Source organism: Dama dama, chromosome 19, assembly GCF_033118175.1.
Source record: "Dama dama isolate Ldn47 chromosome 19, ASM3311817v1, whole genome shotgun sequence".
Classification (NCBI taxonomy): Eukaryota; Metazoa; Chordata; class Mammalia; order Artiodactyla; family Cervidae; genus Dama; species Dama dama.
Genome location: NC_083699.1, coordinates 60960641 through 60977240, shown reverse-complemented (window position 1 = coordinate 60977240; position 16600 = coordinate 60960641). Strand labels below are relative to the sequence as shown.

The window sequence follows — 16600 nt, the reverse complement described above, 5'->3', positions numbered from 1 at the left end:
GATGAAGTCTAATTTTATATTTTTTTCATTGTTTGTGCTCTTTGAAGTCAGTCTGAGAAATCTTTGCATACCCCAAGGTAGCAGAACTTTTCTCTTGTGTTTCTTCTTGATGTTTTATAACTTTAGATTTTAATATTTAGGCCTTTGATTCATGTCAGGTTTATTTTTGTGTATGTCATGAGGTAAAGATTGATGTTTATTATTTTTTTTTTTTACTGATATCCAGCACCAATTTTTTGAAAAGATTTTTTTCTTCAGTAAATCCCCTTGGCACCTTTGCAATAAAGCAATCGACCATTTATGTGTGTTTATTTCCAGATTATTCTGCTCCATATTTATATGTAGTCAATGCCAAATTGTCTTGATAACTGCAGCTTTGTAGTAAGTCTTGAAATCAAATAGGGTAAGTCCCCCAACTTTGTGCTCTCTTTAATAAATTGCTTAGGTTATTTTAGTTCTTTTGCATTTCCATATATAATTTTGAATTAGGTCTCCAGTTTCTACAAAAAAGTTTGCTAGAATTTTTATTAGTCTTCCATTGGCAAATTTGGGGGTATATGAAAGCTTACTAATTTCAATCTTCTAAATCATAATCATGGTATACATCTCTATTTGTTAGTTGCTCAGTCATGTCCAGCTCTGTGACCCCATGGACTGTAGCCTGCCAGGCTTCTCTGTCCAAGGAATTCTGCAGGCAAGAATGCTGCAGTGGGTAGCCATTCCCTTCTCCAGGGTATCTTCCCAACCCAGGGATTGAACTCTGATCTCCTGCATTGGTGGTAGATTCTTTACCATTTGGTCCACTAAGGAAGCCTACATCTTTATTTAGGTCTTCCCAAATTTCTCCTTGTGATGTACCATGTGTACTTGAAAATAATATGTATATTGTAGTTGTGTGTAGCAACAATATGTGTTGACAAAAAATTAATCAGTTGATCTAAGAAAGAAATGGACATTTTAATTCCAGTCAAATTGAGGAATATAACCCCGGTCAGCATTCGAGAAAGCTCTGAGAATTGTTCCATTTATTAGAAGTCAAGGTACAGTTATATAAGTATTTAATATTTACAATAATGCTATGTGTTAGATGGAATTATTTTACAAATGAGAAACTGAAGCTGAGAAAAGTAATGTCCTTCAATGAATAAAGACAAAGCCACGATTCTAACAATAACAGATGTTAGATCCTGGACTGGCAGCAGCTTTGTGGGATAGGTTTTACCTGCATCACAGACTCGTTTTCCACAAATGCTCTGTGGAGCTTGTCCTTCAGAAATCTAAATTCTGTTCCCAGACTGTCCATAAACTGGGTGATCAAGGAGGTGTCGTTCAGTCCAATTTCAACTCCCTGGCACCCAGACAAGGACTGGAACAGGGTTCTCATGGGACTCAGGATCACCTGTTGTGCCCGTCCTGGGTGCTCCTGTGCCCCACCCTTTAGAATGAGTAAGGGGAGGCTCTGCAGCATCCCTTTCACTTCATACTGCAGCTGGCTGGGCACAAGCTGGCGGTGGAACAGCAAGGATAGCTCAATTCATAAGGCCCAAGAGAAAGCTCTAATCTTGCATGTGAAAAACTCAAGGCCCCAGGTGGTTTCCCTTGGGACTAATGTTATTTTAGAGTGGACCATTTTTCTGGTTTACAGTATTCTTGGTTACAATTTATATTGACTCAGCTGCAAGCAGCACTCTAGCTGACACAGCTGTGTTGTCAGCTGAAGACTGTTATAAATGTAATGGTATATAAGCTTTGGTCTGGGTCTGTGTGGAAAATAAGTGAGCAAAAGCCCCCTCTTCAAAATTACATAGGAGCCACAAATCTACTGGTAGGAGACTATTACTAAACCTAGATGTCATCTGCTGTTCAGTGCTTTACTAGCCAGGCTTCAAATTGTGCCACTCAAATTATTCCTTCTCATAAATACCCATTCTACTAACTCATGCCCCTCCACCCTGCTTAATACACATCTGTGAGGTACACGGGGTGCAACAAGAACACCTCCATTTTGTAACAAGGTAATTGAAGTCTAGACAGAAACAGTAACTTGCCCAGGGTGAAGCCAGACCAGAACTCAGAAGTAGGAAGTCCTTGCTGGGTGAACTTTGCAGTAGAGTGTAGCATGGGAGGTGAGACTCTATGGCCATGTTGGCTTGTCTCCTTATTCATACTGTAGGATGAGAACAGCAGGGATGTTCAACCTTTGAGAAATAAATACTCTTCTTTCTCTGAACTTTCTGGAGATCATGTGTTTGATTCCTGTGGCTTCTGTAAATAATTATCACAAACTTACTGGCTGAAAGCAACAGACGTTCTTTCTCTCACAGTCCTGGAGGGAAAAGTATGAAATGCAAGTGTTAGCAGCACTGATTTCTTCTGGAGGCTCTAAGGGGGAATCAGTTCCAGGTCTCTCTACTAGGTTCTGGTGGCCACCAGCAATTATCAGTGTTCTTGACTTCTAGATACATCCCTCTGGTCTCTGCCCCTGCCTTCACATCACCTTCTCCACTGTGCATGTCTGTCCTCTGTGTTTTTCATAGGACACTTGTTACTGACACTTGTTACACCCAGATAATTCAGGATAATATCTATATTTAAATATCTATTTATATATCTAATATTTAAAACCCTTAAAATAATAACATCTGCAAAGACTCCTTTCCCAAATAAAATCATATTCACAGGTTATAGGGATAAAGACATATACATATCTTTTTTGGTGGAGTGTGGGCAGCTTTCACCCCACTACAGATCCCCTGTGCCTATGCCTTTGAATGTGAATCATCTTGATCTTGCCATAGGCTGGAGCTGAGTATAATACCAGAGTTCAAATTAATTTAAGTAAGAAAATGCTTATGGAGTTTCTACTAAGTGAAAAGAAGTTAGGAGTTGATAACTTGTTTTTAAGTTACCAACTTAAAAAACTTGTTTTTTTAAGTAACCTCTCACTGTCCACCTAACTGGAATCTACTAACAGGTATACAAGTAACTGATCCAGGTCACTAGTGAGGTACAAGTGCAGTAGCAGACATTATGCCATCATCCTCTTGGAAATGTAGTTAGCATATATGAGTAGTTTTAACAAAAACAAAAAGTCACCTAAAATCCCACTCACAGTTAAAGGAAATGCCATCATTTCCTTTGACTTTGGTGTGGACTCACAGTAATGTCACAGAGAGATCACATTACAGGAAATGAGCAGAGTTAAGACTTGTCAAACTTGACCCTTTGAAAGGATTTTGCATGGTAGGTATCAGAACTTTGGCCAATTTCAACTCTCTGATTGCTGTGGCCAGACACTCTTATAGGAATGTGGAGCTCAGAAAAACCATTCACTCTATCAAGTAATCAACATTCTAAATAATTCCCAAAAGGCATTATGTTTGAAAATTTTTGAAGAATCTAAAGAAGGGGCTCAATAAATGAGCTCTATAGAAAAATTATTTCCAATATTCCTTCTCATGAAGTGTCGGGACCAGCTGGCAAAGAGAACAGGTCCCGACCGCAACAGCACGGAAGCCTGAGAAAAAAGCTGATAGTAAAGAATGGGGTTGAGAGGACTGAAATGCTCTTGAGGCAAGTCTGTGATTTTATTGAGTAAAACAGCTACCTTTATACTAGTACAAGCAGAAAACCTAGTTCATAAAAAATGCCATCTGGTTTTTGTCACATCAATACAATTCTTTGTCTTAAGTGATGGCAGAAGCTTACATATTGTTTTTGACATTCCAAGATAAACTACTAAGTTAAGGTCACTACTATGTTTTTCTCAAGGAAGAACAAAGGAGACCCGGCAAATGTTTTACTACTTTATCATGGGGTGGTGGGACAGGGAATTACCTCTTTCAAGGCTTTCCCAGGGCCTTTTTGGGCCTTGAGCAGGCCGGCTCCCCCATCTCCCCCTTTTTTATTTATTAAAAAGCCGAGCTTCTCTACTCATTTCTCGAGAAAAAGGGAAACGAGATTATTTTTTTCATAATACGGAAAACTTCATAATTCTTTCAGTAACTAAATTCATAATACATTGTAAAAAACATGGTCCACAACAAAGAAAACAGAGTACAATACCAAGCACTATAAGCAGGGTTTTCCACCAATCACTCCCAAACCAGGATTTAACTTGCTCCCAAAAAGAAAGGGAGGAATCTTGCATAGAAAGTATTTGATGTTGAAGATCATTTACAGCATCAGACACATTGGAAGATAAATCTGGGATATACACACAACATTCTACTTTTATTATAGCACAGGTAATTCTTCCTGACTCATTGGCAAAACCCACCATGGTAAACCATTTACAACTGACAAAGGCATGGCAGTGCATACCCAACAAGCAGAGGTATTATAAAAATCAGCATAGGAATGAGCCCAAGAGAGAAAAACATTTCCTTCAGTGTTAGGAAAGGTTTGATTCATAACAGCGCATGCTAATGCAAACACTAGGTAGGATAGGGAAGTGTGTGGATTGATTGTATCTGCAGCAATGTGTCTTGCTCCTTCCACGAACTCATGTAGTTGTTGATTTGTTGGCAGAACATTCCTCTCTTGTATCCGCAGCCTCTCCATTCCAGCAGTCAGCGACCGTCTCCGTCTGGCGTACCAGCCTCTCCGGGAGCCAGCGTGGTGCTTTGGCATCCTGTGGAAAAACACAAACATATCCCTGCCCCCATATCAAAACAGGGTCAGGGCCATGCCATTGATTAGTAATTGGATCTTTCCAAGTTATGCGGGGCTTGTTAATAGCAGCTGGGGACCAGAATCGCTGTGCTGCGGTTTTGCCTTCAGAGTCCAAATTTTAAAAATTAAGAATAAAAAGAGCATGATATAAGTAATTATATGGTGTAAGAGGCTATAACTCCCCCTTCTTTAATTTTAAAAGCTGGTGTTTTAATGTCTGATGAGCTCGTTCAATGATGCCTTGGCCTTGGGGATTGTAGGGGATGCCTGTTTTAAGAGAGATGGAGAGACGGGAGCAAAAATTAAGAAAAGCGGCAGAAGTATATCCAGGTCCATTGTCCGTTTTGATGGTCTTTGGAGTTTCTATAACGGAGAATGCTGCAAGGCAATGTGTGATACAATGTCGAGCTGCTTCTCTTGTTTGTAAAGAGGCAAAAATATATCTAGGAAAAGTATCTATATTAACATGAACATATTTCAATTTACCGAAGGAAAGAACATGAGTAACATCTATCTGCCATAAATGGTTGGGAAGGAGGCCACAGGGGTTCACACCATAGTGAGGAACAGAAAAAAATTGAGGACAAACAGGGCAGCGTTTAACTATTTGCCTAGCGGTTTCACGGGGTATTTTAAATTGTAATCTGAGGGTATTGCTGTTTTGATGATGTAATAGGTGAGAACGTTCTGCGAGTTGGGTCTGGGAAAGGAAAATATGAGTGGCGGAATCAGCTAATGTATTTCTAGAAGTAAGTGCTCTAGGTAAACTCGAATGAGCGCGAATATGGCCAAAAAAGCATTTGTAAATCTTTTGATGTAAAAGAGCTTGTATATCACGAAACAGTTGCTGAATCACTGAATTAACAGTATAAATAAAAGGAACAGTTTCTAATTGGTTAAGAGCTCTAATAACATAATGGCTATCAGAAAAAACATTCAAAGGTTCAGAGGCAAAGTGTTGTAAAACAGCAAACACGGCGCATAATTTTACTTCTTGTGCAGAGGAACAGCCTGTAAACCAGGAGGTAACAGTATCATTAATAACATAAGCAGCCTTTTCATTTGATGATCTATCGGTGAATATGGTGACTGCGTCTGTAAGTGGCTGCGAAACAACTACGGAGGGAAACACAAAGTCGTGTTGACTAGCAAAGTGTAGCAGCTTATTAGCGGGAAAATGATTTTCTAATCTGCCGGCAAAATGAGCTAGGGCTGCATTCCAGGAATCACTGAACTGGAATAGCCAGTTCTGTTGTTCTTTTGTAAATGGTAAACAGATAAAGTAAGGGTCTCTCTCCAATAATTTTCTGGAATCCCAACGGCCCTTAGCGATAAGATTACTGACTAGATCAAAATAAGGGGTGAGTACCCCAGCAGGGGAAACAGGCAAATGTATCCAATAGAGAGGGGAATCTTGAAAAAGAACAGCTGTAGGGGTATGTTTAGAAGTATATACAAACCCCATTTTTTGTATAATCACAATGAGAGCTTGTTTGAGCAGCCAAAGCTTTTTCTACTATATTTAAAGCTTGGCATCCTTTATCAGTCAAAACCCGAGGCGACGTGGGGTCTGAAGGTCCTTTAAGAATATCAAACAGGTGTTTTAATTCCCCAGTAGTGATTTTCAAATAGGGACGAATCCAATTAATATCTCCTAATAATTTTTGAAAATCGTTCAATGTTTTCAAATTATCTTTATGAAGTTCCAATTTTTGAGCTTTAAAAGTCTCCCCTTCCAGTCTAAAGCCTAAATAAGAATAAGGTGGGCTATGTTGAACTTTCTCAGGAGCTATTTGAAGGCCATAGTGCTGCAAATCAGCCTGCAAGCTGGAAAAGGCAGATAAGCATTTCAAAGCTTACTTGCAGTCCATTTCTTTTATTTCTGTCCGCAAAAGTTCCACATTGTTTTCCAAATTTTGTTTTTCATAACAAATAATCTCTCTCAGAGAGGCAGGCCCTAGAGACCTGCTTCTAATCATTAGGAGGTAAATATTGACTATTTAAATTCTCAATGATGGACATAGTAAAAGGAGCAGTTGGTCCATACTGGGCACAGGCTTGTTTTAATTTTTTAATTTGTTTAAATGTCAGGGGTTCATAATACCTTCGTTGTTGAGCGTCTTCAAGGACGGGGAAAAGGATAGGAAATCCTTTTAAAGTTTCTCCCTGTTGTCTCCCCTGGCGAATTGTAAGTTGGAGGGGGAACAGTTTGGAGGTGTTTTTTACAGATAATGCCTGTGTGGGAGCCTCAGACCCCTTTTGTATATCAGCAATTGGTGGGTCTAGTCCTGCAATAACGGACGGAGGCTGCGATGGTAACTGATTAGAGGGACATAAGGGCTGGCAAAAAAGCTTTAAGTTAAGAGTATCAAGATGTTTAGTCACAGTTGTAAGCAATTCTTTAACCTCCGAAAAAGGGGATAATTCCGCTTGTGTTTTAACAGCGGTTTTTTTCAGCAGCAAATAACTCTCAAGGATCTTTTGCTTGTTCAGCAGGGTCTAATTCAGAATCAGAGTCAGAGGAACTCTGTACAGGGGATTTTTCTGCTGTATCATAAACATGCTCCAAAGGAGGAGCAGTAGGCAAGGTGGGAGGTTTACCAATTATATTCTTTAACGCAGTCTCCAATTTTTTACTTTCATGTTCAGGGTCCAAACAGTCTCTGATAAGAGTCCATAATGAGTAGGCATCTAGCGGTACCTTCTCAGCCCCATGTAAAGAATAATACTGCTGAATTTGCTCCCCTACCTTCTTCCAAGTTTCTATATTCACAGTCCCATCCTCAGGAAACCAAGGACAAACTTCTTCTACAAACAACAAAAACTTTTCTAATGTATGTTTAGCAACAGTAACTCTTCTCACCTTTAACATAGTCTTAAGCATAGTTACAAAAAGCTCTCTACTACTACCTTGACCCATTGTTTATACTCTCGACTAAAAAACCCTCTGCACCCTGAAAAAATCCGTACTCACGTTTCTTTTGGGATCCCCTCTGTACTCACATTTCGGGCGGCTGCGACCGTGTAGTCCGATCGAGTCCCTGATTGAGGCGCCACCTGTCGGGACCAGCCGGCAAAGAGAACAAGTCACGATCGCAACATCACGGAAGCCTGAGAAAAAAGCCGATAGTAAAGAATGGGGTCGAGAGGACTGAAATGCTCTTGAGGCAAGTCAGTGATTTTATTGAGTAAAACAGCTACCTTTATACTAGTACAAGCAGAAAACATAGTTCATAAAAAATGCCATCTGGTTTTTGTCACATCAATACAATTCTTTGTCTTAAGTGATTGCAAAAGCGTACATCTTGTTTTTGACATTCCAAGATAAACTACTAAGTAAAGGTCACTACTATGTTTTTCTCAAGGAAAAACAAAGGAGACCCGGCAAATGTTTTACTACTTTATCATGGGGTGGTGGGACAGGGAATGGCCTCTTTCAAGGCTTTCCCAGGGCCTTTTTGGGCCTTGAACAGGCCAGCTCCCCACAATGAAGCTAACAAGCCCCTAAAAACAAGGACCAGTTCCCATATGGCTGTCCATTCTCTCCTAATCAAGAAGTCTCCCCATTTCAGTAACATTTTCTATCAATAGGGATTTCAGGATTAATGCACTAAGCCAAGACCCTAAACAACCAAAATTTGTAAGGTCACCAAACAAATTGTTTTAGAAATAAAGAAGTGCTAAATGCTTTTAATTCCATTCCATATTTCATTCTGTTACCTCACGTATGACATTTGGTGTATTTTTCTTCCTGTTATTTTGAACCCTCAGTTCAGGAAGACTGTGCAGTTTTATTGATATAAGCAGATGCTGTTTGATGTTTTCTTAATGTAGCAACTTCTGAAAGACAGTGTTTGTGTGAACAGAAGAGAAGAACTAATAATTTATACCTTTATGGATGCATGCTCCTCAATTTTGCAAGAAACATTAGAAAAGGTTTAACCTATAATTCTGGAGTAAATCTTAAAAGCAAGACTTAAGGAAAACAATGTGTTCTGCCATCATTCTGCTGGCATGGGCCACAACTGAGATGAGAGCCTGGGACTTCTTGGTTTAAGCTTTGCAATAAGAGAAAGAGGCAGGGATGGGAGTGGAGGGCTGGGAAGAGACGAGGAGAGAGAATATGAGTGAATGAACAAGAATGACAGAATCATTTGAATTAAGTAAACGTCTGGCTTGATTCAAGCCCCAGCTTGCCAAAGCAGTCAGCCAAGGCTAGGTGTTTCAGAGAGAGGTATCAGGATGAATGCACCCACAAGCAAGATCTTGATTCAGATTCCAACTTAAAATTGCATTTCCAGACATAAGAGGGGGGTGGCCTCCTGGTTGATTCTCCCTGCTCTTGTCATGACCAGAGTTATTCCGGTTCTCATACATGCTTAATTGGTTGGTTGCATTTGGTTTAAGAACACAAATTCGCTAGATGTTTATATCCTCAGAATGGTTGTGGGAAATCCAGGGCAGTGTTACACCAGATGGGAAGTTGCCTTATAGGTATCATTCTTTCTATAGCAATGCATTGCTTCCCCCCAAAGCAAGTCTGTTTATGCTCTTCACAGTCTCCTTTACAATGCTTTTTTTTTGCCCTTCTCTCATATATGCAAAAGGCTTCCAAATTGTCACCTGAAGATTTCTTTACTTAGGATGGCTTATCCCTAAGAAAAGTCATGAGAATATGGGAGACTTACCCAGATTCTGACTACTTTTCCCATCTAGGGTGTGTTCCAGACACTGTCATTATACTTAAAGCCACAGGAGGAGCATTCTTACGCATGTGGCACTGCGGCTTTATTTACTTAATAACCCTTGGCAATATATCTTTTCAAATGCTTAGTTTTCTTGCAACATTTTTCAGATGCTTTCATGCCCTCAGATTTGATTATTCGGCCCACAAAGTGTCTGTTCCTTAGACCTATCTGGGACCTTTGCTTTCCATCTCTTGTGTCTAAGGGAAAATCAGTAAGTCTTGGGTCACAAGGAATGATTTCTTTTGTCAAAAATTATGCTGCAGAAAATTGGAATAGGCTATCAACATCTCTCTCCTTATTGTATCTTGAGGGCCAAACTAACCCACACAGAATAAAACTTTTTAAAAGATCAAGCTATAAGTGTAAGCAAGAAATACTTGAAAGAGGTATAGGGAGTAGTGGAAGGTGGTGGTTTCATTTGAAGAAATTGTCACATACCATTTTGGTTAAGGCACCTGTGCTTCCTTTTCCTCTGGTGTGTTCATATTGGTGAGTTTTTCTCAGAGGGCAAGTGTTAGCCTAGGCAAATGTCTTCTTGGATGACCTTTAGATTCAAGTAGCAGGAAGACATGACTGCTCAATTTACATGTGAAGATGATAGCAGTGAGAAGGTAGTCCAGAACTGAGACTAGTTAAAATAAAATTGTGAAGGTGAGTTTTGAGGTCAAACCCAACTTCTCTGTTTTTGTAGCCCGCTTCCCAAACTTTCTTGGATCTGCTTTATTATAGCACGCTTTTATTACAAATAGGAAGTTGCCCTATGGTATTTTGTCCACATGCTAAAGTAATCAGAATCAAAGCATTGGAAGAGCTAGTTCATCTCATGTCCATTGTACCCTCTTATCTGACTTCTATGTACTTTGGAGGAACACCCACTGCTCCTGCAAATCTCTCTCACACAGTGTGCAAGGCAGGACCCAAGAGTCTTGGGTGCATCTCTCATAGGTGAGAGAAAACTGAGGGTCTACATAGAAGCTCTCTCTTTATCCAGGCTGCTGAGAGAGCCTTATGAACCTCAGGGGTAAATTTTTAAAACTTAAGGCAGTGGTGAAACCTTAATGCTTATCAAAAACCAAAGCAAAGCAAAACAAAAATCTACCTTATTTATTAATAACTTTCCTAAACTGAGATGGAGTGATTCTTTATGAAAAGCCATAGATTGTGAAAATTAGTTTGGTGGGTGGAGTTCAGCATTTTTTAAGTTAAAGAATAGAATAAAGGAAAACATCAAAGTATACAATAGATGATATAGATAGATTTTCAAAGGGACTTTTTAAAATGTGTGTGTCTGTGTGTCTTTGTAAGGCAAACATTTTCTCCCTGATCACAATCAGAAATAGTAAAAAACAAACAAACAAACAAAAATCTTGGCATTTTCTACTCCAGGGGATCATCCCAACCCAGGGGTTGAACCCACATCTTTTGCATCTCCTGCACTGCAGGCAGATTCTTTACTGCTAAACCACCAGGGAAGCATTAGAAAGAAAACAAAACTGTTGAGATAGGAACCTGGCTTGAGAGTGGACTGATAACTAGAGGGTTCAAGGAAGCCGGTTTGGAAGAGTAGGCTTGTGATGGAGAAAGGTGGATGATTGGGTAGGTACCAGAAATAGGATGATCCTTTGCAATTCGCCAAACTCACACAAACACCACACCATACAACACCCACATACATGATTTTTCTATCCCTAACATCACTCTCCTAAATTCCTGAAAACTCCCCAACCGCTGCCCCTGATATAACTGCCATAGACTCTACTGTTGGTTTGAAGGAGTCTTCTTGGAAAATAGCAGTCCAGATTAATGTCCTCAAGAAGAAGATCAAGAACACCCCGAGACTTCTGATTCTTTCCTGGGCTGGTGTAAACAGTTAACGAAGGGGTGATCAACCCAACTATTCTTTAACATAGCATCCTATTTTAGTGTCTCCACTTTGAAATATTTAGATGAATAACTTTATAGATAGACAAATCCCCCCTTTTTAAGTTAGGTAATAAGCAATTATAATCCAAACATGAAAAAACCAAAAGTTTGCTGTTCTTAATCACCTATATCACTTGTTCTACAAACACTGGCAACGGTCTCTCCTAAGGAAGCATCCAGTCAAAACACATCCACTGCACAATTCTCTCTAAGTTGTGCAAGAAGTATGCTTGTGTGGCTCCTTCACCCCGTGTTTGATCTCAGATGGTACCTTAGAAAGGCTGTAGTCCAGGCAACTGAGCTAAAGCCACAAGCATCTCTTCTAAGTCTCCTCATTTGGGTGTGCTTGACATTTTTTCACCTTTCTTACTAACATGGAAACCTCACAGAGTGTGAGAATGAGGTTAAGAGATTTGGGGAGAGGGGAACTGAAAAGCACTCAGCTGTGGAGACAGTACTGGTATGTTATCAGTGAGGGTAGGCGGCTGTAGCGGCTCGCTGGGTCTTGTTAGCTGCATGGGCTGCTCAAACCCTCCCCAGCACCCTTCCTCTTCCTATGGGGTAAGAGACCACTTCTTTCCTTTCTTTGAAATTCTCTCCTGCCATTGCTTCTCTGATCCCTTACCCTAGGATGCTTTCCTGTAATTTACTTGCACTAAGGTGGCTGTTCAGGGCACCTCAGCTGGGAAACCTCCTTCAGTGATCTTTGCTTCTTTTATTACCATCTGGAAGTTTAATTTCTGCAACTATTTGCCTTACTTTTGGTCTACCTTGTGACATATTTAATTGTTAGCACTTCAGTCCCAGGGGTTCAAAGAGGGCTGGCTGCTGGAGTGCCTGTATCGTTCTGTTTCTTAATCTAGGTGGTGATTTCAAGGGTGTGTTCACTTTGTGATAGTTCACTGAGCTGAACACTTGGCCATTTCTGCATTTCCTGTATGTATATTTCAGTAAAAGGGTTTTAATATTCCTATCTTGTCCACTAGACTATATCCTGAAGACAGTAGTCTCCATTTATTCCCTAACTTCCAGCAAATGCTTGACACTGAAAGAGTTATAAGGAGGCCTTGATTTAAATGTTAGTGACCCTTGTTATGGAGGCAACAAGGTCCAGTAGAATAACACATCTAGAAATATGGAGACTTGGATTCCAGTCTTGGGCCTATCGTCATTTACCTAAACTAATTTCAGTAAGTTATTTGGCCTCTGTAGATGTCAGCTTGTACAACTATAAAATAGACCCCACTGTACCTGCCTTCCTGATTTTACAAAGATTCTTTCTAGGGATTAGATGAGGTCATGGTATAAAATTATATAAAAGTGGAAAATGTCAGACAAACATGGGGTTGGTTTTCTCAGGAGCCCCCTGCTTGCATCCATGTCTCCTGATCTAGACTAGATTGCAGGCATCCAGGGATGGGACTTTGTACCTGTCTTTGTGCAGTAGCCATTTTATATTATGGAGGATCATTTTAAAGGAATGTCCACTCTTCCCCCAACCTGGCTCCCCAAGTCACCTCAGAGAGCCTTGTGAGTAGGCTCAGGGAGAGGGGTGTTCTGAGCATTCGGGACATGTTTCAGTGAACTGCCAGAATTTGAGCATCCCAAGAGCTGCTTCCATGGAAATGTGCTCTGCCACATAGCAGATCCCTTCTGTGTCTGGATGTTGGAAAGAACTGGGAACACGCATCCAAAATGGCCTCTCTCAGAATGCTATGGGTGCAGGCTTTCAGATCCACAGTCGATAGACATCAGTGTGAGACCCACTTTTAGCCACGCTGCAGTTCAGTCTCACAATCTGAGGCCAAGCCTGGTCACTCCCACCTTCTATGCTATCCATCCACTCCCCTTTAGGCACACCCTCCTCAGGTTTATTCCTCACCCTCTTCACTTCTGTACCCACTTCACTCTCCTCCTCACTCCTGACTTCACAACTTGACAGCTGCTACTCAGCCTTCTTTCCTCCCCACCTCTTCCTCACCAAACCTCCCCACTCTTTGCTAAGGATCCTGATACACAGTTTTCACATAATTTATGAAATTGTTGTTCAATCGCTCAGTTGTGTCAAACTCTTTGGAATCCCATGGACTGCAGCATGCCAGGCTTCCCTGTTTTTCACTATCTCCCAGAGTTTGCTCAAACTCATGTCCATTGAGTCAATGATACCATCCAACCATCTCATCTTCTGTCATCCCCTTCTGCTCATGCCTTCAATCTTTCACAGCATCAAGATCTTTTCCAATGAGTCAGCTCTTTGCATCAGGTGGCCAAAGTATTGGAGCTTCAACATCAGTCCTTCCAATGAATATTCAGGGTTGATTTCCTTTAGGGTTGACTGGTTTGATCTCCTTTATGTCCAAAGGACTCTCAAGAGTCTTCTCCAACATCACAGTTTGAAATCACCAATTCTTCAGTGCTCAGCCTTCTTTATGGTTCAACTCTCACATCCATACATGATCACTAGAAAAACCATAGCTTTGACTATACAAACCTTTGTCAGCAAAGTGATGTCTCTGCTCTTTAATATGTTGTCTAGGTTTCTCATAGCTTTCCTTCCAAGGAGCAAGCATCTTTTAATTTCCAGGAGGGCTGTAGTCACTGTCTCCAGTGATTTTGGAACCCAAGAAAATAGTCTGTCACTGTTTTTGCTTTTTCCCCATCTATTTGCCATGAAGTGATGAGACTAGATGCCATGATCTTAGTTTCTTGAATGTTAACTTTTATGAAGAGCCCCACTCTAAGCAGAAACCACAGTTTGAGCTGCATAGTCATGTATGTGTATCCCTACATAGTTTCGTCCAGTCAGTTTCATTGCCAATTTGTCCTCTGATCAGAGCTATATCTTCTATCAGTGTCAGATAGACAGTGGAGGCAACTTACAAATAAGTGTTGTGAGAATAAAACCATCAGGGTGTTGAAAGAATTCTTATGCTAACCTGACTCTGAAAACAGAATGAATGAGGTAACTACATTTTAGAGTCATTGTGCGTTTGCCTGTTGAATCATTCTCTGAAGTCTTTCTGATTACAACATTAACTATGAATTCATTTTCCATCTCTATAGGAAACCATGATACACAGTAGTGTGAACAATGCCTGTATTTAACTCATTTAGAAATGCTGGAATTCATGTTTTGGCATGCTCCAGCAATAACAGACTGAGAGATGCTCATTTGTAGACAAGCCTGCCTTGGAGGCATGAATAGGTCCTAACAATGCCCACTGTTAGGATCAGCCATTGCCAGAGATATGTGAAATGCAAATAAATAATTTTGTCAAAAGGTTTGCAATAATGTCCTATTCCAATGTAACCCTAGAAAAATTTTGATTAAAATAATTGTATTGTCATCCCTGAATGTATAGTCCTTACTTTAAGGTCTTTATCAAACAAAACCACGGAAACTCCTTTGATTCTTAGAAATAATGGCTATTTCTGCAGAGGGAACTGGTGGTTTCCAGGACCATGTCCATGGGTAAGTTGTAAACCACAGGGTGGAAGCTCTACACTATGAGCTGGGTAAGGTGCCAGTTTCACTGAACATGGACATGAGCACATAAGAGCAAGTGCAGGTCACTACCTCTCTGAGTTGCCTCTATTTTCATCTCTAAGATAGGAGGAACTAAACTTACTTCTTAAGGTGGAATCAAACACTGGGCAGAATACACATATGTTGTAGGACTCTGCTGCTCCCAGGGGATAACAGGGTCAGGGTAGGGGGTACCCCAAGGAAGAGAATGATGATGAGCTTGCCTGCTCTGATTCTCCCAGGAGTGAGTGGGATGCAATTTTGCATCTACTTTTATAAAGGGAATTATAGGGGAGAAATATTAGCCTCAGAAGAAGAGAGCAGAGTTACACCACTCCTCAGTTCATGGCTCCCAGTCATCACCATTCTGGCCAAGGTCTTCTCTCAATTTGTTAGGCTTTGTTTTATTTATTTAATACATTTCCTTTTCATATCGGACTTCTATTTGCCCCACCTCAGATACTAATATGTACTTGGATGTTTATTAATACATTTGAAATTTCATGATGCTATATCATCTTTGTACATATTTTAAGTATGTATGAAAGTATATAAATATATATGATACATGACAGTGAACTATGGAGTTCTTTCTTTTTCTTCTTTTTTTACTCAGTTCTATGCTTTTAAGACTTGCCCACGTGCTTGATAAACAGTATTCCCTATTCACTTAGTCATTCCCCAATGATGAATACAGAGATAGACCATACAACCTAATGGTTAGGAGTGCACATGTGGGAGCCAGACTACCTGGCATCATTCCCACTTACCAACTGTGTGAACTTAGACCATTTACTCCACCACCCCATACCTGTGTTCACATTTCTAAAACAGAAATAGTAAGAGTGTCTATTTCATGTAGAGTACTGAGAACATGCAAAGGACAGAGCCCAAAAAACATCCAGCAAGCGTTAGCCATCACCATCATCAATTCCCACACCCAGTGATGCATAGAACACCCTCATATGCATCCCTTAATGGACCTGTGCCTGAGTTTCTTGGGGGAGTCTACACCCCCCAAGAGAGAGGGATGGCTGGGTCACAGGGCGTAGGCACTCTTAATTTCACCAAGTATTGCCAAATTACTCTCCAGAATGACTGTACCAGTCTACATTCCCACCATCAGTCCCTGAGGGATCCAGGGAAAGTTTTCTTAGCCAGTGAGAGCACAGATTTTAAGTCTCCTCTCTAGTGCACTGACATCATCTGTCTGGGAAACTTCTGTCCAAGTTGGGTGGAGAAACAGCTCTAAGACACGTGGCTAGTTTAGAAGTCTCTGCTGTCCTGCTCTCCAGAGCCCTAAACTCTGTGGTAATTATCAAACAGTAGGCTTACGCCTTGGAGGTGGGTGGATATCAGAATCATTCTGGAGGGGTGCAGTGCTTCACGAGGGGATTCTGACTCACACACCCTAGGAGAATATGCACCACTCACTCCCTAACCCCAAATAAGAGTCCCTGCCCCTGGGAGCCACTGTGCTTATGGACAGACTTCAGCACAGGACAAAAGGTGGGGAACCACTGGGGGAAAGGCAAGCCTGCGATGACCCAGGGCCCTGGAGTTTTGGGAGGCTGCAGGTTGCTGATGCAACCTAGTGGAGTGGGAAGGTCCCTGGAGTGGGAAGGTCCCCTTGTCCAGAAAATTCTCCTACTGTCAGACATGTCTCTATAGCCTGGATAATACCAAAAATGTCACTACTCCAGTCTTTTAAATTAAGTCTATATTTTCT

At 40.8% G+C, this 16600-nt stretch overlaps 1 long non-coding RNA gene across 1 annotated transcript in view; it reads right to left on the bottom strand.

Moving 5' to 3' along the window:
- Positions 1-3527: 3527 nt before the first annotated feature.
- The window catches only part of LOC133073568 (uncharacterized), a 55764-nt gene continuing 42691 nt past the window's right edge, over positions 3528-16600 (bottom strand). The window contains exons 3-4 of the long non-coding RNA XR_009697005.1: positions 7678-7785; positions 3528-4633 (exon numbers count right to left, since the gene is read on the bottom strand). This is a non-coding gene — a long non-coding RNA (uncharacterized LOC133073568). The remainder of the gene's footprint in view (positions 4634-7677; positions 7786-16600) is intronic.